The sequence below is a fragment of the Arvicola amphibius genome, chromosome 11, assembly GCF_903992535.2.
Source record: "Arvicola amphibius chromosome 11, mArvAmp1.2, whole genome shotgun sequence".
Lineage (NCBI taxonomy): Eukaryota > Metazoa > Chordata > Mammalia > Rodentia > Cricetidae > Arvicola > Arvicola amphibius.
Window position 1 is genome coordinate 94,736,529 of NC_052057.2, and position 26,914 is coordinate 94,763,442.

The following is a 26,914-nucleotide window of genomic DNA, read 5'->3' on the forward strand; positions in this document are numbered from 1 at the left end:
TCCTCATCACAGGTCTCTGTGGAAATGAGTAAAGGCCCGCTCAGAAGAGCAACAGTTCATAATTGCTTATAGTGCTGTGGCCTCAAACTCAAGGCCTTTCTTATGTTAAGCAAGTTCTTTACCACTGAGCTATGCCCTCAGCCTTACAACAATTTTTTTTTTCAGTGCTATTGATGGAACCTAAATCATCTTGCATGGAAAACACATCACCCCTGAGCCACAACCCTAACTCCCTTTTTTTTAACCTTTCATTTTTCTTCCCGATCTGTCTTTTCTCCTCCTTTTTCTCCCTCAAGCCCCTGATTCTGTAACCCAGATTAGACTGGAATTTCCTATGTAACCATGGCTGATCTTGAACATCTGAGTCTCCTTTGTGTTTCTAATGCTGTGATCACAGACATGCAGCTGAACCCAGTTTATACCATGCTAAGGATCAGAACCTTATAGGTTCTTATGTGTGCTAGGCAAACGCTCCACCAAGTGAGCTAAATTTCCCTTGTTTTTAGAAGGGCTCATACTGTGGGACAGGTTGGCCTTGAACTCCTGACACTCCTCTGACCTCAGCTTCCTGAGAGCTAGGATTACAAAAATGAACCACCATGCTTGGCTTTTCTTCCTTTAGAAGTACTGTTTTTGTTTCCCAAGCTGGCCTTAAACTTTCCATCCCTCTGTCTTTTTTTTTTTTTTTTTTTTTTTTTTTTGGTTTTTCGAGACAGGGTTTCTCTGTGGCTTTGGAGCCTGTCCTACCTCTTGTAGACCAGGCTGGCCTCGAACTCACAGAGATCCGCCTGCCTCTGCCTCTCAAGTGATAGGACTAAAGGCGTGCACCACCACTGCCCAGTCCATCCCTCTGTCTTAAGCTTTTCAAGTAACTATAATTACAAATATGTACCACAATGCCTGGATACCTATAATATACATGTATGTATGTATATATGTGTATATATATATGTGTGTGTATGTATGTATGTGTATAGCACATGTATATTTTGCGTGTGTGTGTCTGTGTGTATGTATGTTTTTAAGTATGTGGACATGTGGATATTCATGTGCCTGTTATGGTTTAAATGAGAATGGGTTCATACATTTGAGTGCTTGGTCCCTAGTCGGTGGAACTGTTTTGGGAAGAATTAGGAAGTGTGGTCTTATTGGAGGAGGTGTGCTGTGGGAACTTCTTCAGCCAATGGCCTTTGAGATGCTAGAACACTTTGGGCTTGGGCTTGGGGTACTATAGAAACAGATGTAGCAATGTATACTCACTCTCTTGGCGGCTAGATTCGGTTCCTGTTTCCTGCTCGTGCAGAGGACTGTTGATCTGTGAGTCTACTCCTAAACAAAGAACCCTTTATATTCAATTCTGAGCTAGTGTGGGACTACTTTATCTTGATCCTCCAAAGAGATGTGGTCACTGTGGTGGGCTTTGAGGTTTCAAAACCTCATACCAGGCCCAGTCTCACTCTCGGCTACTACTCAGTGCCATACCTGCCTGCTGCTTTCTTGCTTCCTATGATATGGCCATGAACTCACCCTCTGAGACTGTAAACAAGCCCCCAGTAAATGCATTTCTCCTTGGTCATGGTGCCTCTTCACAGCAATAGAAAAGTAACTATATGTGCCTGCATATGAAGGCCCAAGGTTGATGTTAATCATCCTCCATCACTCTTCCACCTTCCTCAGTGAGGCAGGGTCTCAGTCAAACCTGGGGCTGGCTGATATGGCTAGTCTCACTGGTCAGCTTGGTCTGCATGAAAATAAGATTTTCTGCCAGGCAGCGGTGGTGCACACCTTTAATCCCAGCACTCGGGAGGCAGAGGCAGGTGGATCTCTGTGAGTTCAAGGCCAGCCTGGTCTACAGAGCTAGTTCCAGGACAGCCAGGGATGCACAGTGAAATGAAACCCATAGGTCCACAGGGAGAGCACTATTAGGAGGTGTGGTCTTACACGAGAAGGTGTGGCTTTGTTGGAGAAATTATGTCACTGGGGGTGGGCTTTGAACTTTAGATACTCAAGCCAGGTCCAGAGTCTCACTGTCTTACTGCTGTCTGCCAATCAGGATGAGAACTCTCAGCTACATCTGCAGCTTCCCACCATGATGATAATGGACTAAGTCTGAAAGCCAGCCCCCCAATTAAATGTTTTCCTTATAAGAGTTTCCATGGTCATGGTATCTCTTTACAACAATAGAAACCCTAACTAAGACATAGAAAAATGAATTTAAGTCAGCATCATGCATATAATATATATTTTCATACACATATTCCAAGTTCTACATATCCCACTGAGAAAAAAAATCCTTCTTTCTTCTTCCCTTGTAAACTGCACATATGGTGAAAAGTGCTGGCAGTAGAATGAAGAAAGGTGACAGAAGGCCTGGAGAGACAGCTCAGCATTCCAGAGAGCTGCTGCTCTTCCAGAGGACGCAGGTTCAATTCCCAGCACCCACATGGCAGCTCACAGCTGTAACTCCAGTTCCAGGAGTTATAACACTCTGTTCTGGCCTGCTTGGGTGCCGCACACATAGTGCACCAACATACTGAAATTCCCATACATAATAGATTGAAAAATAAATTAAAGAGGTGACATGCACAATGAACATGGGAAGGGAGGGTGTGATTTAATGACAATAAAGGAAAAAAAAAAACAAAGAAATGTCCCTTGAATCTACAAACTCAGCAGAGGTCCCAAGTCCTGCATTTAGAGTCTGAGATCCATGCCCACATCCACAGAAACGTTTAGAGTGCCACAGCCTATCTTCAGTGTGAGAAATCTAAGCAACTTGTTTAGTGCAAAAGCAGTTCTGTTGCACTGGCAAAATGAAATAAGTAAATACAACTGTCTTGTTCCTTTTCTCCAAAAAGAAGAGAGGAAAAATCCAGCACTGTAGGTGTCTAAGGTCTGTCCCAGAAAATTTCTTTTGAGCAGACAGGCAGAAATAGCGCTATTCAAAGGAGGTCTATCCCTTTAAGCCAAGGTGTCTGTCCCTCTGAGCCAGGTGGAAAAGGTCATTATCTTTGGCTTGGATTTATCAGGGAATAATTAAAAATTCTATAAAATGTGAGCCAGGCATGGTGGCACAGCCTTTAACCCCAGCACTCAATTCTCTAGGCAGAGACAGGAAATACAAATGGTTTCTATTCTAACTCAAGTAGTGGCTGTGTCTTTACCCCAGTGGCTACCCTCAGACCTCACAATTTTATTCCATGGCAGTGAAAAGAATTGACAGACAGGAGATGAAGGACGCAGAGGAAAGGTGTCACTGCAGAGGAAAGGCCATCACATTCCTAGGGTAAAGCAGTGTGGTGTGGGACAATTCTGTATTCTGTCAATTATGTTTTAAGTAAATGCTGATTGGCCAGTAGCCAAGCAGGAAGTATAGGCGGGACAACCAGACAGGAAGTAGAGGCAGGGCAATGAGAACAGGAGTATTCTGGGAAGAAGGAAGCTCCCTCTGCAGTCCTGCCAAGACAACGAAGAAGCAAGATGTAAACCTGCCCCGCTAAAAAAGGTACCGAGCCATGTGGCTAACATAGATAAGAATAATGGGCTATATAATTTATAAGCGCTAATAAGAAGCCTGAGCTAATGGGCCAATCAGTTTATCATTAATGTAGACTTCTGTGTGATTCTTTGGGACCTAACGACTGTGGGAACTGGGTCGGACAGAAACTCCAATCAGCAGGCCCTCATGCTACAGCAGTGGGCATTTGCATAAATAAAGGCTTACTGTATAAAAGTCTTACAAGGTGAGCGAGGTAAAAACATTTTAATTCCTTGTCCTAAAGACAAGATTTATTGTTGTGGAAAAATCTTTCTGTACATTGTAAAGATGTGTCTTTGCCAAGGCACCTTCTGTTTGGTTTAATAAAGAGCTGAATGGCCAGTAGCTAGGCAGGAAGAGGTTAGGCGGGACTTCTGGGCAGAGAAAGAAGAAGAGATGACTCTTGGGACTGGAGAGATGCCAGAGAACACAGAGAGGAAATGGAAGGTACAAGACGGGATAGATTATGGAGTATTTTCTTTAAATTTACCAGACACAAATGAATTGGAATTGAGTATATTGTGAATGTAATCTTTACAATTTAATCAGTTGTTTTTATTGTATACAGTCTTACTATGTTCAAATTAAAACTTTCCATTTTCGTTTAGAAAGAATAAATGGGAAATGTTGGGGAATATTGTTTTCAGGTGTGACTTTTGTTTATGCTGCATTTAACTCTGTGAAGCTGTGCTACTGTGCCTGTCTAAAACACCTGATGGGAGCCGGGCGGTGGTGGCGCACGCCTTTAATCCCAGCACTCGGGAGGCAGAGGCAGGTGGATCTCTGAGTTCGAGGCCAGCCTGGTCTACAAGAGCTAGTTCCAGGACAGGCTCTAGAAACTACAGGGAGACCCTGTCTCGAAAAAACCAAAAAAATAAATAAATAAATAAAATAAAAAAATTAAAAAAAATAAAAAAAAAAACACCTGATGGTCCTAGCAAAGATGAACAGCCAATAGTGAGGCAGGAGGAGCAAGGATAGGCGCGGCTAACAGGGAGGGGAGAGAACGAGAAGAGAACAAAGAGAGGACATCAGGGGCCAGCCACCCAGCTACACAGCAAGCCATGGAGAAAGAAGTAAAGAAAGTTATAAAGAAATAGAGAAAGATAAAGGCACAGAGGCAAAAGGTTGTTGGGTTAATATAATTTAAGAAAAGATGGCTAGAAACAAGCCAAGTGTGGGGTGGTGGTGGCTCATGCCTTTAATCCCAGCACTTGGGAGGCAGAGGCAGGTGAATCTCTGTGAGTTCGAGGCCAGCCTGGTCTACAAGAGCTAGTTCCAGGACAGGTTCCAAAGAAACCTTGTCTCGAAAAACAAAAACAAAAACCAAAAGAAAGAAAACAACAAAAGGTTGGTGTAATGGTGACTGTCTGTAATCCCAGCACTAGGAAGGTTCAGGCAGGAGGACCAGGGATTCAATGTCATTCTCAGCTATGTGGTGAGTTTGAAACCAGTCTAGGCTACTAGGGACCTATGTCAAAAGAGTGAGGGAAGAGTCAGGCAGGCATGCCTTCCCAGCACTTGGGAAGCAAAGGCAGACGGATCTCTGAGTTTGAGGTCAGCCTATTCTACAGAGTGAGTTCCAGGACAGCCAAGGCTATACAGAGAAACCCTGTCTCAAACAACAAGAACAACAAAATGTTACTTATTTGTGCCTGTTGGGGAAGGAGTAGTCAAAGAGATTACCTGAAGCTGGAATTACACGCAATTGCAAGCTTCCTGTTGTGGATGTTAGGAATTGAGCTCCAGTCCTCAGCAAGAACAGCATGTGCTCTTAACCACTGAGCGGTTATTACTCCTGGTATTACCTGAGCTATTACCTAAGCCCACTCATATCAATCATTAGTCAAGAAGAAAGAAAATGTCCCATAGGATGGCTTACAGGTCGTTCTGAGGAAGGTGTTTTCTCAACCGAACTTCCTTCTTTCCGGATGACTCTCGTCTGTGTCACATTGGCCAGACAATGATGTCAAAACTAACCAGTACTCCAGTCAAGACTAAGGGCCTGAATTCAAGTCCCAACTACTCCTGAAAGCTGTTCTCTGACCTCTGCATGGGCGCGGCCGCTATTTTTCTTCTGCTCTGACACAGGCTGATTGAGAACTTGGCACCAGAAATGATTCAGTTGGCCAGAGGCCTTTATAAAATGTTATGCAACAAAAAAGAACAGCTCCTGTATAGTCACTACCCCATTGCTGTGATGAACCACCATAGTCACAGCAACTCTATAAGGAAACACTTACCTGGGGCTGCTCACAGTTCAGAGGTCTAGTCCACCACGGTCGTGGTGGTGAGCAAGGTGACAGGCAGACAGGTAGATGGTGCTGGAGAGGCAGCTGTGAGTTCGACATTTGTATCAGTAGGCAGCAGGAACAGAGTGAGTCACTGGGTCTGGTTTGAGCATCTGAGACTTGAGAGCCCCCCCCACTTCCACACACTTTCTCCAACAAGGCCACACCTCTAAATAGCACTAATTCCTATGAGTGTTGGGGGCCGTTTTCATTCAAACCACCACACCTCCCTTCTGTCTAATTTGCTTTATGAATGCAGGCATGCCCTCAGGGAACTGGTGAAATCATGGCCCATCGATCTATTTCTGTTTACGCTCTTCTGGGTACCTTCTGAAGTCAATGCTTGTCTCTGTCTAATTTCTTTTTGCTGGGTAAGAATTTAGGATAAGGGATTATCATTTTTATGAAATGCAAAGGAGCAGTGGGAGAGAAGGAGTAAATCACATTCAGTTCTCTTATAATCTTAAATGCTTAATTTATTTAAGACGGGTTTCTATATAGTCTGGCTGTTCTGGAGCTCACTGTGTACACCAGGCTGGCCTGAAACTCACAGATCCACCTTCTTCTGTCTGCCACATTCTAGGATTAAAGAAGTGCACCACTATGCATTAATATGTCTGTAGACCAGGCTGGCCTTGAACTCAAAGATCTTCCTGCCTCTGCCTCCCGAGTGTTGGGATTAAAGTTGTGCACCACTTTGTGCACCTCCTGTTCCTGTTTTCCAGTGAGTGCTTGGATTTTCACATGTGATACAAACAACATGACAAGCAGGATGGTGGTGGTGTGTACTTTTGGTCCCAGTACTCAGGAGGCAGAGGCAGGCAGATCTGAGTTTGAAGTCAGCATAGTGTATGAGTTCTAGAACAGCCAGGTTACACAGAGAAAACCTTTCTTGGGGAAAAAATGCATGTGTGCACCACCACCATCCAGCATATATATATATATATATATATATATATATATATATATATATACACACACACACACACACACATATATATATACACACACATATATATGTATGTATATGTATGTATACATATATATGTATGTATGTGTATATATATATATTAGGCTTAAAGCTTTTAAACATTTTAAAAGCATTTTTTAAAAAGCATTTAAAAAAAAGCAGTATCTGGTTTGAGCCTTTCAAAAATTCCCAGAGAGAAAAATTATCATTGCCATTCAAAGGGGAAATTTGAATCTTGGAGGTCAGGGAGAGGTCAGGCAGAAGCCAGGCAACGACAAAGGCAAGTGAATAAATGACAGAGGCAGGACAAAAATCAGAGTTGCTCAACTCAACTTCATTTTTTGTAAACACTGGTTTAGGAACACAGTTCTCTGTCATGGTGGGATCAGTGCTAGAAATGGCCCATTGTAAAGCAAGACGTTGTCCTAGCACAGGCTGTTATGTTAAGTCGTATGCCCCTCTGGATCTTCATAATGTCTCATTGTCCTGACCATGCCCAAGCAGTTTGTCTGACCCTAGATACTGCAGAACAGCTGAGGTTTATGGGGCATGCCCACATACTGGCGCTTTGGGGGAAAAGAACAAAAGATCTAGGTTTGCCTGGGGCTAAATAGAACAAATCCCCAAGAAAAAAAAACCACCTCAAATAAATTCTCCATCAACATTTATCATAAGAGTGTCTTGTTAGAGCAAATTAGAGACAATTCCCACCTTCCCCAGTGTAGGTCCTAGGGATCAAACTCAGACTGTCAAACTTGGCGGCAGGTGTTTTTACCTGGTGAACCATCTCTTGGGAGCCTATTACTCCTAACTAACTTGATTGAAGCAGAAATCAAGCAGTAATCATTATTTCAAGTTTCTAGGTCAAGTCTTATTGCTGTTGAGTATGTTGTCTAATAATTTTCCAAAATTTTAAAAGCATTTTTAATGATTTATTTATGTGCGTTGCTGTTCTGCATGTATATATGTTTCTGTGTGAGGGTGTCAGATCCCCTGGAACGAGAGTTACAGACAGTTGTGAGCTGCCATGTGGGTGCTAGAATTGAACTTGGGTCCTCTGGAAGAGAAGCCAATGCTCTTAACTGCTGAGCCATCTCTCCAGCTCATCCCATCTGTAAGACAGGGTCCCCAGCTGGGCAGTGATGGTGCATGCCTTTAATCCCAGCACTCGGGAGGTAGAGGCAGGAGAATCTCTGTGAGTGTGAGGCCAGCCTGCTCTACAGAGTTCCAGGACATTTAGGACTACACAGAGAAACCCTGTTTTCAAAAAGCAAAAACAGAAAACCCACAAAACAACAACAAGACAGTGTCTCCATATATAGCCCAGACTGGTCTACAAGTGCTAGTTCCAGGACAGGCACCAAAGCTACAGAGAAAACTTGTCTCGAAAAAACCAAAGGGGAAAAACAAAACAAAACAAAACAAACAACTCTGTCTCAGGTGCACTAAAGTCTCTATCTCTCTCGCTCTCTCTCGCTCTCTCTCACACACACACACACACACAGAGAGAGAGAGAGAGAGAGAGAGAGAGAGAGAGAGAGGAGAAAGAGAGAGAGAGAGAGGGGGAGGGAGGGAGGGAGAGAGAGGGAGGGAGGGAGGGAGGGAGAGAAAGAGGGGGATACTTTATGGTCCAGTTTACAGAGAGTGGAGCTGCAGGAAGAGACAAAAATGAAACTCAGAAAATCATGAGAGTAGACAATGGGATTCTATAGTATTTCTGGGAAAAAATGTTAAGATGTACTTTACCCAGCCGGGCAGTGGTGGCGCACGCCTTTAATCCTAGCACTCGGGAAGCAGAGGCAGGCGGATCTCTGTGAGTTCGAGACCAGCCTGGTCTACAAGAGCTAGTTCCAGGACAGGCTCCAAAACCACAGAGAAACCCTGTCTCGAAAAATAAAAAAAAAAAAAAAGATGTACTTTACCCAAGCAGACCCAGTGATTCAAGTCATGTACTTTCTTTTTCTCTCTCCTCCCTCCCTTTCTTCCTTTCTTTCAAAGCTCCTTCCCTCCTTCCCTTCTCCCTCCATTCACAGTATAGCTGCATGAGGATTAAGTTGTCGTGGATTTAGTTTCTCTCATTACTTGGAAGACCATATGTACTCCGCTTGGATGTACAAACCCTGCTCTGTGCAGGGAACCACGTGCTGACCTACCTACCAGGCCTTCCCTTCTTCATCCTTCGCTAGTTCCTGTCCCGTACCACCTATCAGAGAGTGGGAGGGGGAGATGAGACTTTAGACAGAAATCCTCCCCGCCTACTATGGCATCCCTGGTACTCAGGGGTCTGGCAATCACCAGAGGAGCGCTGGCCATCAGGTAGCCTTGTCTAGCAACCACTAGCCAAGTTTTATCTGGGTGGGAAGTGTTTTCTGCTGGAGGAGACTTTTGCCCTTTTTATCTCCTCTCCTCAGACCTGACTTGAGTTCAAGGCTTAGTCATTTGGGTGGGCGTGGGAATATTTTTGTGATGTGTAAATACAAATTACATCAGAACTCTGGTAGGCTTACGGTGTGCTGATTCAATTAAAATGCGTTCTCTAGAATGAAAAATCATAAGGAAAACTGAGTTTTCAGTTTTATTATTATCTAGAAGATGATAGACTAGAGGCTGTTCAGAAGGATAAAAATATTGACTTAAATTATCACATATTTTGTTTATCTTCTTGTCCCTGAACAGAAATTTCCTTTCAGTTTCCTCTACTTTTTCCTTCCTTCTTAAGAATATAAGGAAGGAGCCGGGTGGTGGTGGTACACGCCTTTAATCCCAGCACTCAGGAGGCAGAGGCAGTAGGCTGTGAGTTCAAAGTCAGCCTGGTCTACAAGAGTTCTAGGACAGGCTCCAAAGTTACAGAGAAACCCTGTCTCAAAAAACAAAACAACAACAAAAAATTAAAATAAAACATTTTAAAATTAAAAAAAAATAAGGAAGAAAGAAACGGAGCCAGAAAAGAGGGCTATTTGAAAGGATGCCCTGTCTTTCTCACCAACTTCCCTCCATGGGATGGGAGAGATGGCTCAGCGGTTAAGAGCATTGGCTGCTCTTCTTGAGGACCCAGGTTCAATTCCTAGCACCCACATGACAGCTCACAACTGTCTGAAGATCCAGTTGCAGGGGATCTGACACCTTCACACCAATGCACATAAAGTTAAATAAACTATTAAAAAAACAGTAAATTACTGTTAAAAATAGTAATTAAAAAAACTTCCCTCCAGTATATTACTGATTATGCCAGCCATTTCAATGGCAGATGTGCAGCCTCCCCCATCCCTCTGCAGGCATACAGAGTGCCCTATGCATGAGCAAGGCTCACAGCTGGTTGGGGTGCAAAGTTTAATAGGCAAGGCTTGAACTTTGGTCCTCAGACTTGCTGGGCAAGCTCTTTAGCACTGAGCCTTATTCGCAGCCTGCCCTCGCTTTTCTGTTTAACACAGAACTCAGCTCTGTGCCTTTCATAGAGAAATCAGAGGTAGAAGGACCCTCCAGAGACAGGCAAGTCGAACACTTTAATCCATAGGCAACAGACACCGAAACCATCCTTCTTCTGAGATGACTGACCTTTGCCCCAGTAGCAAAGGGGTATTGCAGAGGAACACAGTGGGGTGTTGTAGAGTCAGGGTTCAACTTGGATTAGAAAACCGGTGATGTCCAGGCGTGGTGGCGCACGCCCGTAACCCCAGGATTGGCAGGTGGGGGTGGGAGGGTCGGTAGTGCAAGGCCATTCTTCCTCATGAATCCAGTGCAATTGTTTGTTGAAAACAATGATGCTGAGTAGTAGCTTCACTCTCTAGACCCGTCTCTGTACTGAAATTATAGATAATAATATTGTCTGTTTCATGAGGTTATTGAGAGCCTTGCTAAGGCTGCTGAAATGGTTCAGTAGACAGAGGTACTTGCAGCCAACCCTAACCTGAATCCAATCCCTGGAATTTACGTGTTGAGTGAAGTGACTTCCACAAGTCCACACACGTATAAAAAAATCAATAATGTTTGAGGGGCCTACGGGAGGGGGAGGAAGTGGAAGGAGAGGAGGGAAGGGAACTGGGATTGGTATGCAAACAAATAAGTTTTAAACAAACAAAAGAATTAAAAATGTAATGTGATATTAACATATATTTATATAAGCATGTACGCCTCTATTTTATTATATGGTATTTTGTTATGTATGTATTATATACAAATAAATATATTTATAAAAATTAGATGATTGATACATGGATAGATAGATATGATAGATATAGATGATTGATAGATATAGATGATAGATGATAGATAGATAGATATATAGATAGATAGATAGATGATAGATAGATAGATAGATAGATGATAGATGATACATAGATAGATAGATAGATAGATAGATAGATAGACAGACAGACTGAAGTAGGTCTCCCTGCATTGTCAGAACAGCAGAGGATTGTACACAGGACTCCTAGCTCCTCAAAATACCTAAATTTGAAATATTCTCCCTTCTTCCCTCCCTCCCTTTTTCCCATCTCTACCTCCATCCCTTCCTTTTTCCTCATTTTGTAGTTAAAAGATTTTGGGGAGGGGATAAGAATTATTTTATGTTGTATAAGTATACACCCCATGAATCACAGAAGGTTGTGAACCACCATGTAGGTGCTGGAAATTGAACCCAGGTCCTCTACAAGAGCAACAAGTATTCTTAACCACTGAGGCATCTCTTCAGGCCCTCTTTGGTAGTTTGTTTGAGTCAGGGTTTTGTTATATAGCTCAGGCTGGCCTTGACCTTAATATACTTCTGCCCCAGTCTTCCAGGTGCTGGGATAACAACGTACCACTACACCTGGCTCCAAGTGTGCTTTGGTGAACAGGTGTTGTTTTTATGCCATCATAGAACCAAAAAAATTGTCAGTTATATCAGTGAAAGCCAGGAACCACTGGTGTTGACCTTGGTCCCAGTTCTTGACACAGAATTTTTAATCTATTTACTTATTTGAGACAAGGTCTTATGATATAGTCATGGCTGACCTAGACCAAGCTATCTTAGCATTCATGAGTCATCCCACTGCTTCTGTCTCCCAAGTGATAGGATTCCAGGCAAGTGCTATTATGTACCACAGAACTTTTTTTTATCTTTTCTTTTCATTTCTGTATATGTGAGCTACCGTGTGTGCAGGTGCCCACACAGGTCAGAAGAAGGAGTTGAATTCCCACAACTGGAGTCCATCGACTGGGTGTACTGGGAACCACTTGGAGTCTCTGTGAGTGCTCTTAACTGCTGAACCATCCCACTGGCTCCAGAGCACTTCAGACTGTTGGATTTTGGCTGGTGGCGCACACCTTTAATCCCAGCACTCAAAAGGCAGAAGATGGATCTCTGTGAGTTCAAGGCTAGCCTGATCTACAGAGTTGGGTTCTAGGACAGCCAGGGCTACACAGAGTAACCTTGTCTTGGAAAAACAAAACAAAACCAAAGAGACTTTTGGATTTCAGACAGAGAGCTCCTGAATAGCTTGACTTCTCTTGGATGGGGGGAGCACCTGTTCTACTGAGGTGACTGTTGGTGGATAAACACCAGACCCCAGAAAGATGAAGCCATGATGGCATGGAGATAGACTTAGCAGTCACTTACACCTAAATGCTAAGGCCTCATTTTAATTGCAAAGGTATGTATTGGAGAGCTTTGGGATTGGTGAGCACTATTGTGTGCAGAGGTACCTATGCTGGGACCCTCCAGAACTTGTCTATGCATCCTTGCTTCTTATTGTTTATCTACACCCTTCCTTATATCCTTTTTAACAATGTGTTTGTGCATGCACGTGCATGTGTATGTGTGCATGTATGTAGGTGTGTGCATGTATGTGTGTATGTATATGCGTATGCATGTGTGCATGCTCATATGCAACTTTGAGTTGTCATTCCTTAGTAACATCACCCCCTCCTTTTACAGAGTCTCCTATGGCCTGAGATCACCAACTAGTCTAGACTTGCTGGTCAGTGAGCCTCAGTCCCAGTGATTTTCATGTTTCTGTTTCCTCGGCACAAGAATTACAGGCATACCCCACTGTGCCAAGCAGGTTTACATGGATCAGGTCCTCATGGTGGTGAGATAAACACCTTCCTGACTGAGCTATCTTCATAGCTCCACTCCCATAATATCTTTTATAATAAGTTGATATTTGTAAATATACTGCTTCCCTGAATTCTATGAACTCAGACTTATATCAAACCTAAGGAGAGGGTGATGGGAGCCACCAATGTCGAGGAAGTAAGTCGGGGGTTATGGATGCCCAGATTTGGGTTTGACATTTGTAGCAGAGAGGTGGGGGTGGAGTTGTGGTGAGGATGAACGGGTTTATGGAATTGAGCTCTTGAGCTTTGAGATTGGATTCTGACTCCATGTAGATAATTCATAACTGAATTGCATTATAGGAACACCTGTTAGTATGCATAGTATGAGTGGGGAAGTGACACACATACATCTGGTCAAAGAAATGTCCTGTGACATGTTATAGCATGTGACATGTTATAGCATGTGACCTGTGCATGGCAGAAGAAAGAGTCGGTTTGGATCAGTAGGCCCAAGTCTGTAAGTTTAATCCCTTGTAGTACAAGAAACACACAAAACAGGTTTTTCCTAACAAATACAAGTTAGTGTGGGTTTTGAAAGCGGAAGTCTTAAGTTTTTTTAAAAAAGTATTTTGTGGTCATGAATGTTTTGCCTGTATGCCTGTGCACCGTGTGTGTGCAATGTCTGAGGAGGACAGAAAAGGGGTGATGGACCCCTGGAACTGAAGTAACTGACTTTTATTGGGGCTGGGAATTGAACCTGGATGCTTTGGAAGAGCAGCTAATGCTTCTAAACTGCTGAGCAACTGCTTCAGTCCCCAGAGAGTTTTTTTCTTCCCATTTTTCTTCTTCCTTTTACTATCAATGCTGCCTAGTGACCAGGGGTTTTTCTCAGGGATAGCAATACTACGGGGGAGGGGGGTACCGTGAGGATCATATGAAAAGGTCTGTGTGCTATCTCAAACATATGCTAGGTTATTTTGAAAGTGATTGATAGGTTTTTTTATGTAGGGTTTACTGCCTATCTTTTAAAAAATGTTTACATTATTTTTATTTTATGTGTGTGAGTTTTTTTTTGCCTGCATGTATGCACATATGTGAGCCATGTGCAAGTGCCCATGGAGGTCAGAAGTGGGTAGTGGGTCCCCTGGAACTGGAGTTAAGAGCAGTTGTGAACTGACATGTGGGTGCTAAGAACCAAATCCAGTTACTTTGGAAGAACAGCCAGTGCTTTTAACTGCTGAGCCATTGCTCCACCCCACCTCTTAATGTATCTTTGAATTCACTATCTGTGTGGCTCAGGGTTGTTTTGAACCCTTTATCTACATATCCTGGGCAGCCTCAAACTCACTAGTACTGGTATTCCAGGCATGTGTTAGCACATCCAGCTCCCTTTCTGAACACTGTAATTATGGAAGTGTTAGTCAAGATGCCCTGCCGTTCACCCAGAATGTCAAAACAAACAGACAAGAGATGCCGAACTGCCCAGGCTATGTGTTATAAGCCAAGACAGGCCAGGCACACACTTGATTTCTGTAATCTGATTCCTTTTCAGAGTAAAATGGTGATAGCAAATGGCTGGAATTGATTCATACCAAATGTCAGCCCTAAGAGTACTTGGTTTATTTATTTTTAAATATTTTATCTTTGGTGTTTGAGACAGGGTCTGACTCTGCAACTCTGGCTGGTCCAGAACTCACTGTGCAGAGCAAGCTGGCCTCAAATTCACAGAAGTCTGCCTGCCTCTGCTTCCTGAATGCTAGGATTAAGTGCCACCTCTGCTGGCTATTTTTCTTTTATTCTGTTTCTTTTGTTTCTTTATTTGGCAGTGCTGGGGATGGAACCTATGTTCTCATCCTCATATGTGTGCTAGACAAGTGCTATACCACTGAGCTACAGCTTAGTCCTTTTAAAATATGTATCATTAGTGTGTGTGTGTGTGTGTGTGTGTAGTAGTCAAAAGCATGCAACAACCCATGTGTGACGGTCATAGGACAGCTTTTAGAGTCACTTTTCCTTCCACCATGTGATCCAGGGGAAAACTCAGGAGCTCAGGCTTGCCTGACGAGCACTTTTACCCACTGAACAGAAGTGAGGTGCATCAGCATGCCCCATATTCTTTTCCTTCCTTCTTTCCCATCAGGGCATCTTGTAGCTTAGGGTGACTTCACACTTGCTATGTAGCTGAGGATGACCTTGAAGTGTGCTGAGATTACAGGCATGTTACCACTGTTCTGAACTTACGATGGTGCTGGCAATTGAACCCAGGGCTTCGTTACCACGCTACCAAGTAGGCTAAATCCTCAGCCCCACATTTGTGTGTGTGTCTAAAGATTTATTTTTATTCATGTGTGTTTGTGTCTGTGTGAGTGTATGCTGTGTGTGTAGGGGTGCTAGGGGTGCCCAAAGAGGTCAGAAGCAGGTGTTGGATTGGATCCCCTCAAGCTAGATTTACAGGTAATTGTGAATTATGTGACACTGGTTGGCATTGGCTCAGGAATGTGAACTTGGAACTCTGGAAGAGCAGCAAGCACTCTTCATGGCTGAGCCATCTCCAGTCCGTTTCTTGTTTTTGAGACAGTATCCTGTGTTTTCTGATGTGGGAGGTCCTTCTGTATATGTGTTGCTTTTATTGGTTGATAAAGAAAGCTGTTTTGGCCAGTGACTTAGCAAAATAAAGCCAGGTGGGAAATCTGAACAGAGATATAGAGAGAAAGTAGTCAGAGCCAAGGAGTCACCATGTAGCTGCCGAAGGAGACAGATGTCACCACCTTGACTGGTAAAGCCACAGCCTTGTGGTGATACACAAGTTAATAGAAAAGGGTTAATTCAAGATGTAAGCGCTAGCTAGAAATACAACCAAGCTGTTGGCCAAGCAGTGCTATAATTAATATAGTTTCTGTGTGATTATTCTAATTGGGTGACCAGAAAATGAACGAACAGCCCCCATATGACAGTAGCCCAAGCTGACTTCTAACTTAATGTGTAGCCATATATCCAAACATCACATAGAACTTCTGACCTTCGTGCCTCTTCCTCTCAAGTTCTGGGATTACAGGATTACAGGTGTCACTGTGCTGGCTAGGTTTATGACAACTTGACACAAGCCAGAGTCATTTGGGAAGAGGGAACTTTGAGAAAATGGTCCCAGTCCTAAGATGGTGGTCCTGGATGCAATAAGAAAGCAGGTTGAGGGGGTGGAGAGATGGCTCAGTGGTTAAGAGCACTGACTGCTCTTACAGAGGACCCAGGTTCTGTTCCTAGCGCCCTCATGGTGGCTTATAATCATCCTTAACTCTAGTTCCATAGGATCTGGTGCCCTCTCCTGGCCTTCACTGACATTTTACACACATAGTATAGAACTATATAAAGGCAAAACACGTGCAAATAAAAGTAAATCTTAAAAAAGAAGTCATATTTCCTCTTTTAACTCCTTCAGGGTATCATTGGTTTCTGTCCTTATCCACAAGATGTGATTTTTGTGTTGTTCCCAGGGCCTTCCACATAATAGGTGATACCCTGACACTGAGCTATACACTCAGCCTTGTTTTTATTTATTATTTTGGTTGGTTTAGGAGTCTCTCTCTCTCTCTCTTCCTTCCTTCCTTCCTTCCTTCCTTCCTTCCTTCCTTCCTTCCTTTTTTTTTGGTCTTTCAAGACAGGGTTTCTCTGTGTAACAGTCCTGGTGGTTCTGGAGCACACCTTGTAGACCAAGTTGGCCTTGAAATCACAGAGCTCCTACTGCCTCTGCCTTCCGAGTGCTGGAATTAAAGGTGTGAAATTTAACCAAATCATGTGACCAGTATAGTTATTCTGTTAACTACCAAGCATAACAATTTAAATTTTTTTGTTTTGTTTTTTTTCAAGACGGGGTTTCTCTGTGTAGTCCTAGCTGTCCTGGAACTCACTCTGTAGACCAGACTAGCCTCAAACTCACAGACAATCCCCTGCCTCTGCCTCCCAAGTTCTGGGATCAAAGATGTGCTCCATCATGCCCAGGAACAATTTAATTTTTAATGACTTATTTTTATTAATATGTATATTTTGTATGTATGTCTGTGTGAGGGTGTTGGATCCCCTAGAGCCAGAGTTTCAGACCATTGTGAGCTGACATGTGGGTGCTAGGAATTGAGCCCAACCAAAATAAAAAGGAAAGAAAGAACATAGCAAGCAAGCAGCTAAATAAACCTTGATGAGCATGCCAGTAAGCAGCATTCCTCCATGGCCTCTGCATCAGTTCCAACTTCCAGGTTCCTGCCCTGCCTTCCCGCAGTGATGGACTTATCCACTATAAAGTGAAACAAACCCTCTCTGTTCCAAGTTGCTTTTGGTCATGGTGTTTTATCATAGCAATAGGAACTCTATGACATGGCTTAAAACTATAATTCAACAGCAACACTAATTCCAGAAAGCCCACAAACTTATGGAAATTAAACAATGCTCACCTGAATCATCAATGGATAAAGGAAGAAATAAAGGGAGAAATTAAAGACTTCCTAAAATTCAATGAACATGACCACACAATAGTTCTTGAGGTCCTAGCTAGAGCAATAAAACACCAAAGGGAGATTAAGGGGATACAAATTGGAAAAGAAGAAGTCAAACTCTCACTGTTTGCTGATGATATGATAATTTATATAGTGATCTCAAAAATTCTACTAAGAAACTTCTGCTACTCTTAAACACTTTCAGCAATGTAGCAGGATATAAGATTAACTCAAAAAAAAAAATCAGTAGCCCTCCTGTACACAGATGATAAAAGGGATTGGAAAGAATTAAGAGAATCAACACCCTTCACAATAGCCACAAATAGCATAAACTATCTCGGAGTAACTCTGACCAAACAAGTGGAAGACTTGTATGACAAGAACTTTAAATCTTTGAAGAAAGAAATTGAAGAAGACACCAGAAAGTGGAAAGACCTCCCATACCCTTAGGTAGGTAGAATTAACATAGTAAAAATGTCAATCTTACAAAAGCAATCTACAGATTCAATGCAATGTCCATCAAAATCCCAGCAAAATTCTTCAAAGGCCTCGAAAGAATGGTACTCAACTTCATTTGGAAAAGCAAAAAACCCAGGATAGCCAAAACAATCCTGTACAATGAAAGAACTTTTGGAGGCATCACAATCCCTGACTTCAAACTCTACTACAGAGATACAGTACTGAAAACAGCCTGGTACTGGCATAAGAACAGACAGGAGGACCAATGGAACCAAATAGAAGACCCAGATATTAATCCACACATCTTCGAACACCTGATCTTTGATAAAGAAGCAAAAAAAATATTAAATGGAAAAAGAAAGCATATTTAACAAATGGTGCCGGCATAACTGGATATCAACATGTAGAAGAATGAAAATAGATCCATATCTATCACCACGCACAAAACTCAAGTCCAAATGGATCAAAGACCTCAACATAAAACCAGCCACACTGAATCTCATAGAAGAGAAAGTGGGAAGTACACTTGAACGTATTGGCACAGGGAACTACTTCCTAAATATAACCCCAGCAGCACAGACACTGAGAAACAATTAATAAATGGGACCTCCTGAAACTGAAAAGCTTCTGTAAAGCAAAGGACATGGTCAAAAAGACAAAATGACAGTCTACAGAATGGGAAAAGATCTTCACCAACCCCATATCAAACAGAGGTCTGGTCTCCAAAATATACAAAGAACTCAAGAAATTGGTCATCAAAAGAACAAATAATTCAATAAAAAATGGAGTACAGACCTAAACAGAGGAATCTAAAATTTCTGAAAGACACTTAAGGAAATGCTCAACATCTTTAGTCATCAGAGAAATGCAAATCAAAACAGCTCTGAGATTCCATCTTACACCTGTAAAAACAGCCAAGATTAAAAACACTGATGACAACTTATGCTGGAGAGGTTATGGGGAAAAGGGAACACTTCTGCATTGCTGGTGGGAATGCAAACTGGTACAACCCCACACTTTGGATGTAAGTGTGGCAGTTTCTCAGAAAATTAGGAAACAACCTTCCTCAAGACCCAGTAATACCACTTTTAGGTATATATCCAAAGGATGTTCAATAGTGCCACAAGGATATGTGCTCAACTATGTTCATAGCAGCTTTGTTTGTCATAGACAGAACCTGGAAATGCCCCTCGACCAAAGAATGGATAAGGAAAATGTGGTATGTTTACACAATGGAGTACTACACAGCAGGAAAAAATGACAGCTTGAGTTTTGCTGTATATCGAGTTCTCTGTGTAGCTTTTGAAGGCTGTCTAGGAACTCGTTCTATAGATCAGGCTGGCCTCAAACTCTCAGAGATCTGCCTGCCTCTGCTTCCCAAGTGCTGGGATTGAAGGCATGCACCGCAACTGTGTGGCTGCGGAACTTTAATTGTGTAAAGGTGTGTTATATTTGTTTCTGTTCCCTTTGTTCAATCATATAAAGATGTGTTGCTGTTTCACCTTGCCTGCCTAATGCAACTGACTGGTCTAATAAAAAGCTGAATGGCTAATAGCTAAGCAGGGGCGGATAGGTAGAGCTGGTTTACAGAGAGACTAAGTAAGAGAGAGGAGAGAGACAATGAAAAAGAGAACAAGGGAGAAAGAAAGGAACACGCCAGGGCCAGAAGCTAGACAGCTTCCAGCCAGCCATGGAGACAGCAGGAGAGTAAGATATACAGAAGGAATAAAAGGTACAAAGCCCCAAGGTAAAACATAAAGGGAAACAGGTTAAGTTATCAGAGCTAGCAAGAAATGAGCCTAAGCTAAGGTTGAGCATTCCCAACTAATAATAAGTCTCCATGTCAAGATTTGGGAGCTGGTTGGTGGCCCAAAAGAAAAATTTTGCTACAGTGTAGCGTCCCAGATTTTATATTGAAGCCTTGGACCTAATCCATCAAACTATGGATGATTAGAAAACATAGTTTTTAGACTGATGATTAATTTGCACTGAGGTTGTTGGGTGCACACTAGCACAATCCGATTCATATTCTCATTGTAAGAGAAAATTGGATGCACATCATGCATGTGAGTGTACAGGAGACAGACAGGCTGTGAGATAATAGATACAGTGGGAAGGTGGAAGCTGCGGGGGGGGGGGGCAGAGAAACCACACCCACCATGAAGGAGGAGGAGGCAGAGAGGAAACTACTCCCAGCAACACCTTGACCTAGGATTCTTGACTTTCAGAACTGTGAGAATTTTTTTTCAAGACAAGGTTTCTTTGTAGCTTTGGGGCCTGTCTTGGAACTAGCTCTAATAGACCAGGCTGGCCTCGAACTCACAGAGGTCTGCCTGCCTCTGCCTCCTGAGTGCTGGGATTAAAGGCGTGTGCCACCACCACCCAACTAACTCTGTCTTAAAGAAACAAAATAAAGACTGCAGAGATGGCTCAAGAGTTAAGAATACTGGCTGCTCTTCCAGAGGTTCTGAGTTCAGTTCCCAGAAAACCACATGGTGGCTGACAACCATCTATAATAGGATCTGATGCCCTCTTCTGGCTTGCAAAGCACTCATACATAAAATATAAGTAAAATAAAATAAAATAAAATAAAAAGCATAAAATAAGGGCTGGCAAGATGGCTCAGTGACTAAAGGCACTTATTGCCAAGTTTGACCACCTGAGTTTGGCTCTTATGACTCCATAGTGGAAGGAGGAACCCAACTCCTACAAGTTGTCTTCTTTTGTTGAGTCTCAAACCTTGGGACAAATGGCTGAAGTGAAACTGGCCACCAGATTCTTCCAGCATCCCTCAGCCCCTGCCTGTTGCAGGGCTCTCTTGACTCTTGCATATCCTGCCCACTACTCTGGATTTCCCAGCCTACGGAGCTGAGCTGTTTTTTTCCATATACTCCAACCAGTGTGGTTACTTGGCCCCTTTTGTACCCTTGCCCTCTTTCCTACTGCACCTAGTCATTGTCGTCCATCCCCGTGGCGTGTCTTACCCCCCAGATAGTTCTGATTCTGTCTATTCTCTCTCTTTTATCTATAATAAACTTTCTCCTCCACCATACCTGGGAACAGTCAGTCCTTTCCTTTTTGCTTCTTTTTTTTTTCATTCAACTTTCACACGTGCACACACACACACACACACACACACACACACAAACAAATAAGACTATAAAATAAAACAAGGAGATGGTTTGTGTGTTCAAGGCCAGCCTGGTCTACAAAGCAAGTTCTAGACTACAATAGTGAAACTCTATAATTAAAAAGACAGGGAGGGACAAATCATACTTACTTTTAGTATTCATTTTGGGGCTGGGAGCTGAACTCAGGGCTTTGTGTGTTGTAAGCATGCACTCAACCACAGAGCTTTACTTCTGAACCCACTCTGCATGTTTTTGCTTGTTTTGGTTTTGAGACAGGTCTTACCATGTAAGACTTGGTTCCATGTAACTTTGGCTGTCCTGGATCTTGGTTATATAGACCAGGTTGGCTTGGAATTCAGAGATCTGTATGCCGCTGCCTCCTGAGTCTGGGATTAAAGGTGTGCCACCACACTCAGCTGGATTTCATCTTTTAATTTCTTCAGGGTATCATTGATTCATGCCCTTATCCATAAGATGTGATTTTGTGTGTGATGCCCAGGGCCTTCCACATAATAGGCCCTTCCACTGAGCTACATCCTCAGCCTCCCAAGTACTGGGATTAAAGGTGTGTGCCACCACTGTCTGGCTAACATTTTAATCTTTTAATAATAATTTTATGTGTATTGGTTTTCTGCCTGCATGTATGTCTGTGTGAGGGTGTTGAATTCCCTGGAGCAGGATGGTCAAGGGGAGGAGGGATGGAGTGGGAGAGCAAAGAAAGAGATATCTTGATAGAGGGAGCCTTTATGGAGGGAGAAACCTGGTACTAGGGAAATTCCCAGGAATCTGCAAGGATGACCCCAGCTAAGACCCCTAGCAATAGTGGAGAGGGTGCCCGAACTGCCCTTCTCCTGTAATCAGAATGGTGAATACCCCAACTATCATTATAGAACCTTCTTCATCCAGTAACTGATGGAAGCAGATGCAGAGATTCACAACAAAGTACCAGGCTGGGCTCTGAGAACCCAGTCAAAGAGAGGAAGGAGGGAACATATGAGCAAGGGAGGTCAAGATCATGATGGAGAAATTACAGAGACAGCTGAACCAAATTCTTGAAAACTCAGAACTCTAGACTGACAGCTGTGGAGCCTCCATGGGACGGAACTGGGCCCTCTGCATGTGGGAGACAGTGGTGAAGCTTGCACTATCTGAGGGGCCCCTGGCAGTAGGACCAGGATCTATGCCTGGTGGATGAGCTAGCTTGTTGGAGCCCATTCCCTAGGGTGGGATGCCATGCTCAGCCTTAATGCAAGGGGGAGGGGCTTATGTAGGGAGAAACCTGGTACTAGGGAAATTCCTAATGTGCCATGACTTAGTTGACTTTTTATGGGAGCCCTTACCCGGTGGGAGGTGGGCTGCGGGGGAAGTGAGGAGGGTCGGGTAGAACTGTGGTTGGAATGTAAAATGAAATTAAAATAATAGATAAATTTAAAAAAAAGATGAACTATGACTGAGTGTGGTCCTGGATTCTCTCCACAGCAATAGAACTCTTAGACAGAGGAAGAGGGAGGAACGGTAAGACTCCACTGCCAACTCTAAACACCGGGCTCATACAGCAGTAAAGGGACTTTGCTGTCCTGGCATAGCATTCAGTTGCCCATGTATTTGTACTGTTTTGGGGCAAGTTGTGTATTTCACTATCTTGGGGCAAGGAAGCTTTTAGATCTAATAACACCATTTTGGAAACCAGAAGGAAACATCTGGCATTCAACTCTGATAGGAGCAAAGCTGTAAATACCATCTGTATGTCTGTGTGAGGGTGGTGGCTGACAGTTCAGAGGTTTCATCCATTGTCATCATAGCAGGAAGCATGCAGGCATGCAGGCAGACATGGTGCTGGAGGAGCTGAGAGCTCTACATCTGAATCCTCAGGAAGCAGGAAGAGACAGAAACACCCTGGTCCTGGCTTGAGCTTCTGAGACCTCAAAGGCTGGCCCTGGTGACACACTTCCTGCAACAAGGCTACACCTATTCCAAGACCATAATTCCTAATAGTGCTACTCCCTATGGGTCCACGGGGACCATTTCCTTTCAAACCACCATGTTCTCTCTTTCTTTTTCTCACTCTCTCCTTCCCTTCCTTCCTTCTCTTAAGTTTTTTTTTTTTTTTGGATAGCCTTGGCAGGTGGTGCATATCTTTTGTTCTAACACACAGCAGGCAGAGGCAGGCAGATCTCTGTGAGTTCAAGACCAGTGCTGGGATTAAAGGCGTGCTTTAACTCTTTATGCTCTAATTTCTCCAATGATCATAAAATTTTAGAAAAAAAATCACTTAATAACAATTGTGAGTTCTCCCTGAAGCTATTTCTCGCAGATGTCTAATTACACAGAAAGCACTGAAGGCTTTGGGATTGCATTTCTGGTTTGAATGTACTGGATGTTAAAACTGAAGAGACATGTAGAGTTACTGTTTAGACAATCTGCTTATAAACGTGGGTCTGGGATACCTAAGGCCCTGTCTGAAAAACAACAAAACTCAGGAATAAATGCAGAGACCTGACAAGGGTGAAACCGGTCCCGGAATCTTAGAGGTTTTCTAATTTCCAAGGATTCACGGCTAAGCCTTTGGGTGTGCCCTCGCGATTCAAGTCTCTAGGGTTCTCGCTTTGGCCCCGTCTCTGACTCTGAGTCTTAACCTCTCAGTGACCCCTCCTTTCTTTCCCTGGGTCAGCTGGGTTGTCATTTCACAATCAAAGCTCCTGGTGGCAGGAATCCTTCAACCCCAGAAGAGGGATTTAGTTACGTCACTGTCGGCTCCTCCCATTGGTCCGGGCGGGTGGGGCTCAACGCCATGATGTCAGACGCCTAAAGGGGCGGAGCGACGGCTGGAAGGAGGAGGGAAGTAGGCCTTCAACATGGCTGCCGTGGTACTGGCGGTGGCTACGGTGACGGTCTGGCCCGGGGCGGATAGAGTTGGAATGGGGGTTGTTCGCTCTCCCTAGGGGCAGCAGGAGCTAGGCGGGGACTGAGCCCGGGAGGCCGGGCGGAGCAGCCAGCACCTTTCAGCTTTCTGGACGGCAGCGGCATTCAGGTGAGGGGGGGGGTCCTGTCTCTGGGGGAGGGGGAGAGGGGCGGAGTTGGGGGGAAGGGGCCGGTACCCGGCGACAGTGGAGGAGGGAAGCTGGGGACCCGGTGTCTGGGGGCCCAGCGGGATGAAAGGAGCTGGAGTACCGGGGAGGGAAGGAGAAAGAGCCGGACGGCGACCGACGTCTAGGGCGGATTCTGGGCGAAGGGTCAGAGTGACGGGACCGGAGTTGAAGGGGCGGAGGGCAGACGGCAGACGGGGTGCGGGCAAATGAGTTGGGATTAAGGGGACTAATTCTCTCCTAGGAGACGGACTCAGTAGACCTCTCTGCCGCTCTAGTGGGAGCTCAGTGGGAGCTAGAGCAGGTCGAGGAGCGGAACCCAGGTTTAGTAAAGAAAGAGTGCTGGGGAGTTGAGGGCGAGCTTGGAATGTGAGCATTTAGTTAATTGGGCGATGAGATGAGGGAGAAAAAGAGATCAGATCAGGGTGAATGTTTTCGGGGGGATTCTTTGGCATTGTCTGGTCTTCTCTAGCTATATCTTCCCTAGAGTTTCCTCTTTTTTATTTTTTTCCTGGGTGGAAATACCTGGGTTACCCACCTGGGTCTCATAAACAACCCCAAGTCTGTCTTTTGAAGTCAAGCATTTGCTTTTTACCAGCGACCCCTGACCTCATGTAATTGTTTTCTGACTTGAGACTTAGAAATATGATTGCTTAAAAAAATTTTTTTTTGTGTTGAACTGGAGTAAGATTTTGATACTTTTTAGACATCATAGCGTGTTGTAACCCAAAATTTGTCGTGTATTATATATAATGTTCTAATTTTCATTCTTAATGCTTTATCTGTTTCTTCAGTCGTAGTTGTTAGTATTTGGGAATTTTAATAAATATGGTGGATGCTTCTCTGTTGAATTTTTTTCAGATTTGATGATAAAATAAGGTATTTCATTTTCATTGATAGTTCTTTTTAGGATCTGAACAATTAAGAGCACTTATTCATGCAGAGGACCTGATTTCAGCTCTTGTCCCTACATGGTGGCTCACATTCATCCATAACTCCAGTTCCAGGGGATAGCTATCAAACCTTTTTCCGACCTCCATGACCACTAGGCAGGAGTGTGGTGCGTACATACAGCATGAAGGCAAAACACTCATACACATAAAATAAGTAAATCTACATAATTTTTATTTTTCCTCCTGCCATCACACCCAGCCTAAAACATTTTTCTTCCTACTTAGTATCACAGCCTAGTTAAACTGAAAGTTTCCATATTATCTTTAGCAAAGAACACAAAATGTCTAAAGTCAATAAGAAAAAGATTGCCTTAGGTATCATAAGTGAATGAGTTTTGTTTCTGATTCATTCTATTCATTCTGTTACTGAAAACCTACTGTGTGTTTCATCAGTGAGTCACAGTTATGGAACAGGGGAATTAGTAGTTCTCTAGTAAATGTCCCTGTCGCTGCATAGCAGGTAGTTAACCAACGGCCTCATGGAGAAAAAAGCATTAATTTACAAAGATTGACGTATGTAAATATAAAAACTCACTGAATTTTTACTTTTTTTTTGAGATAGGGTTTCTCTGTGTTGTCTTGCCTGTCCTGAAACTCGCTTTGTAAGCCAGGCTGGCCTCACTCACAGAGATCCGCCTGCCTCTCCTGAGTGTAGTACCACTGCCCTGCTGAATTTTTTTAAACTTTTCTTTTTAGTATTCAAAACTTTTTACTTAATTATGACATGTGTTTGGTTTTGTTTCCTTTTCTAATCTTTTTTTTTTAGTTTATTTATTTGTGTATGTGTATGGGTGTCTTTCCTGTATGTCTGTCTGTGCACAGAAGAGAGTGTTCTAGAATTTCACAGTTCTAAGGTTCTGTGTGGGAACTTGAATTTGGGTCTTTGGAAGAGGAGGTAGTGTTTTCTCTTGACTTCTGCCCTCTCTCTCTAACATCCCTCTTTCCCTTTTCTTTTGATACTCTCTTAATATGCATTAGTATGTAACTCTGGCGGACCTAGAACCCTGCAAACCATTCTGGCTTAAAGACTCAGATCCTCCTTCCTCTGCTGAGAGAGTTTGAGGATGAAAGGCATTTGCCAGTACCACACTTGGCAGCTTTATTTTTCCTTTTGATTTGGGAAAACAGTATCCTAGTAAGATACAGTAGATAGGCATTGTCAGTGATTATCAGTGTACATTTCTTTGACAAATGTCACCTGTGTCTTTAGCCTTTTTCTTTTTTTTTCTTTCTTTTTTTTTTTTTTTTTGTTTTTTGAGACATGGTTTCTCTGTGTAACAGTCCTAGCTGTCCTGGAACTAGCTCTTGTAAACCAGGCTGGCCTTGAACTCACAGAGCTGCGCCTGCTTCTGTCTCCCCAAGTGCTGGAATTAAAGGTATGTACCACCACCGCCCAGCCCTGCCTATTTTTAGTTTTTAAAATTAAATGACCATGTCCTGGTTGTGGTTGCGCACACCTTTAATTTAACACTCAGGGAGGCCAAGGCAGGTGGATCTCTGTGAGTGTGAGGTCCAGCCTGGTTTACAGATTGAGTTGTGAGTTCCAGGACAGTCAGAACAACCTGCAGGAATTGGTTCTTTCCTTCCCCCCTTATTGGTTCCAGGAATCAAACTTAGGTTGTCAGGTGTGGGTTCCTCTTTTACCTTTTGACTGTGGTATTTAAAATCTATCAGGAGTGGTGTCATGTTCCTGTCATCTCAGCACTTCTGAGTTGTACAGGACCCACTTGAACTACATAGTGAGACTTTACCTCTCCTACTGCCCCCAAAAGCTTAGGGTTCCTGAAGTTTAACTGATGATACAAGTTCTTTTGAATATTTTCAGCATTGTAAATATATCAATATTTCTGAGTATGGGCACTGATATATTAAGGTATTTTTTTTTTTTTTTTTTTTTTTTTGAGACAAGGTTTCTCTGTAGCCCTGGCTATCCTGGAACTCGTTCTGTTGACCAGACTGGCCTTGA

General features: G+C 43.3%; 1 protein-coding gene across 3 annotated transcripts in view; it reads left to right on the top strand.

Moving 5' to 3' along the window:
- The window catches only part of Ubap1 (ubiquitin associated protein 1), a 54,523-nt gene that overhangs the window by 2,694 nt on the left and 24,915 nt on the right, over window positions 1-26,914 (top strand). For 2 of the 3 annotated variants that reach the window (XM_038348320.1, XM_038348322.1), the window contains exon 1: window positions 23,728-23,940. The exons of the other annotated variant lie outside the window; for it this stretch is intronic. The gene's annotated coding sequence lies outside the window, so the exon portion shown is untranslated. Of the gene's footprint in view, window positions 1-23,727; window positions 23,941-26,914 lie in introns of those variants that run through there. 3 annotated transcript variants of the gene reach the window in all.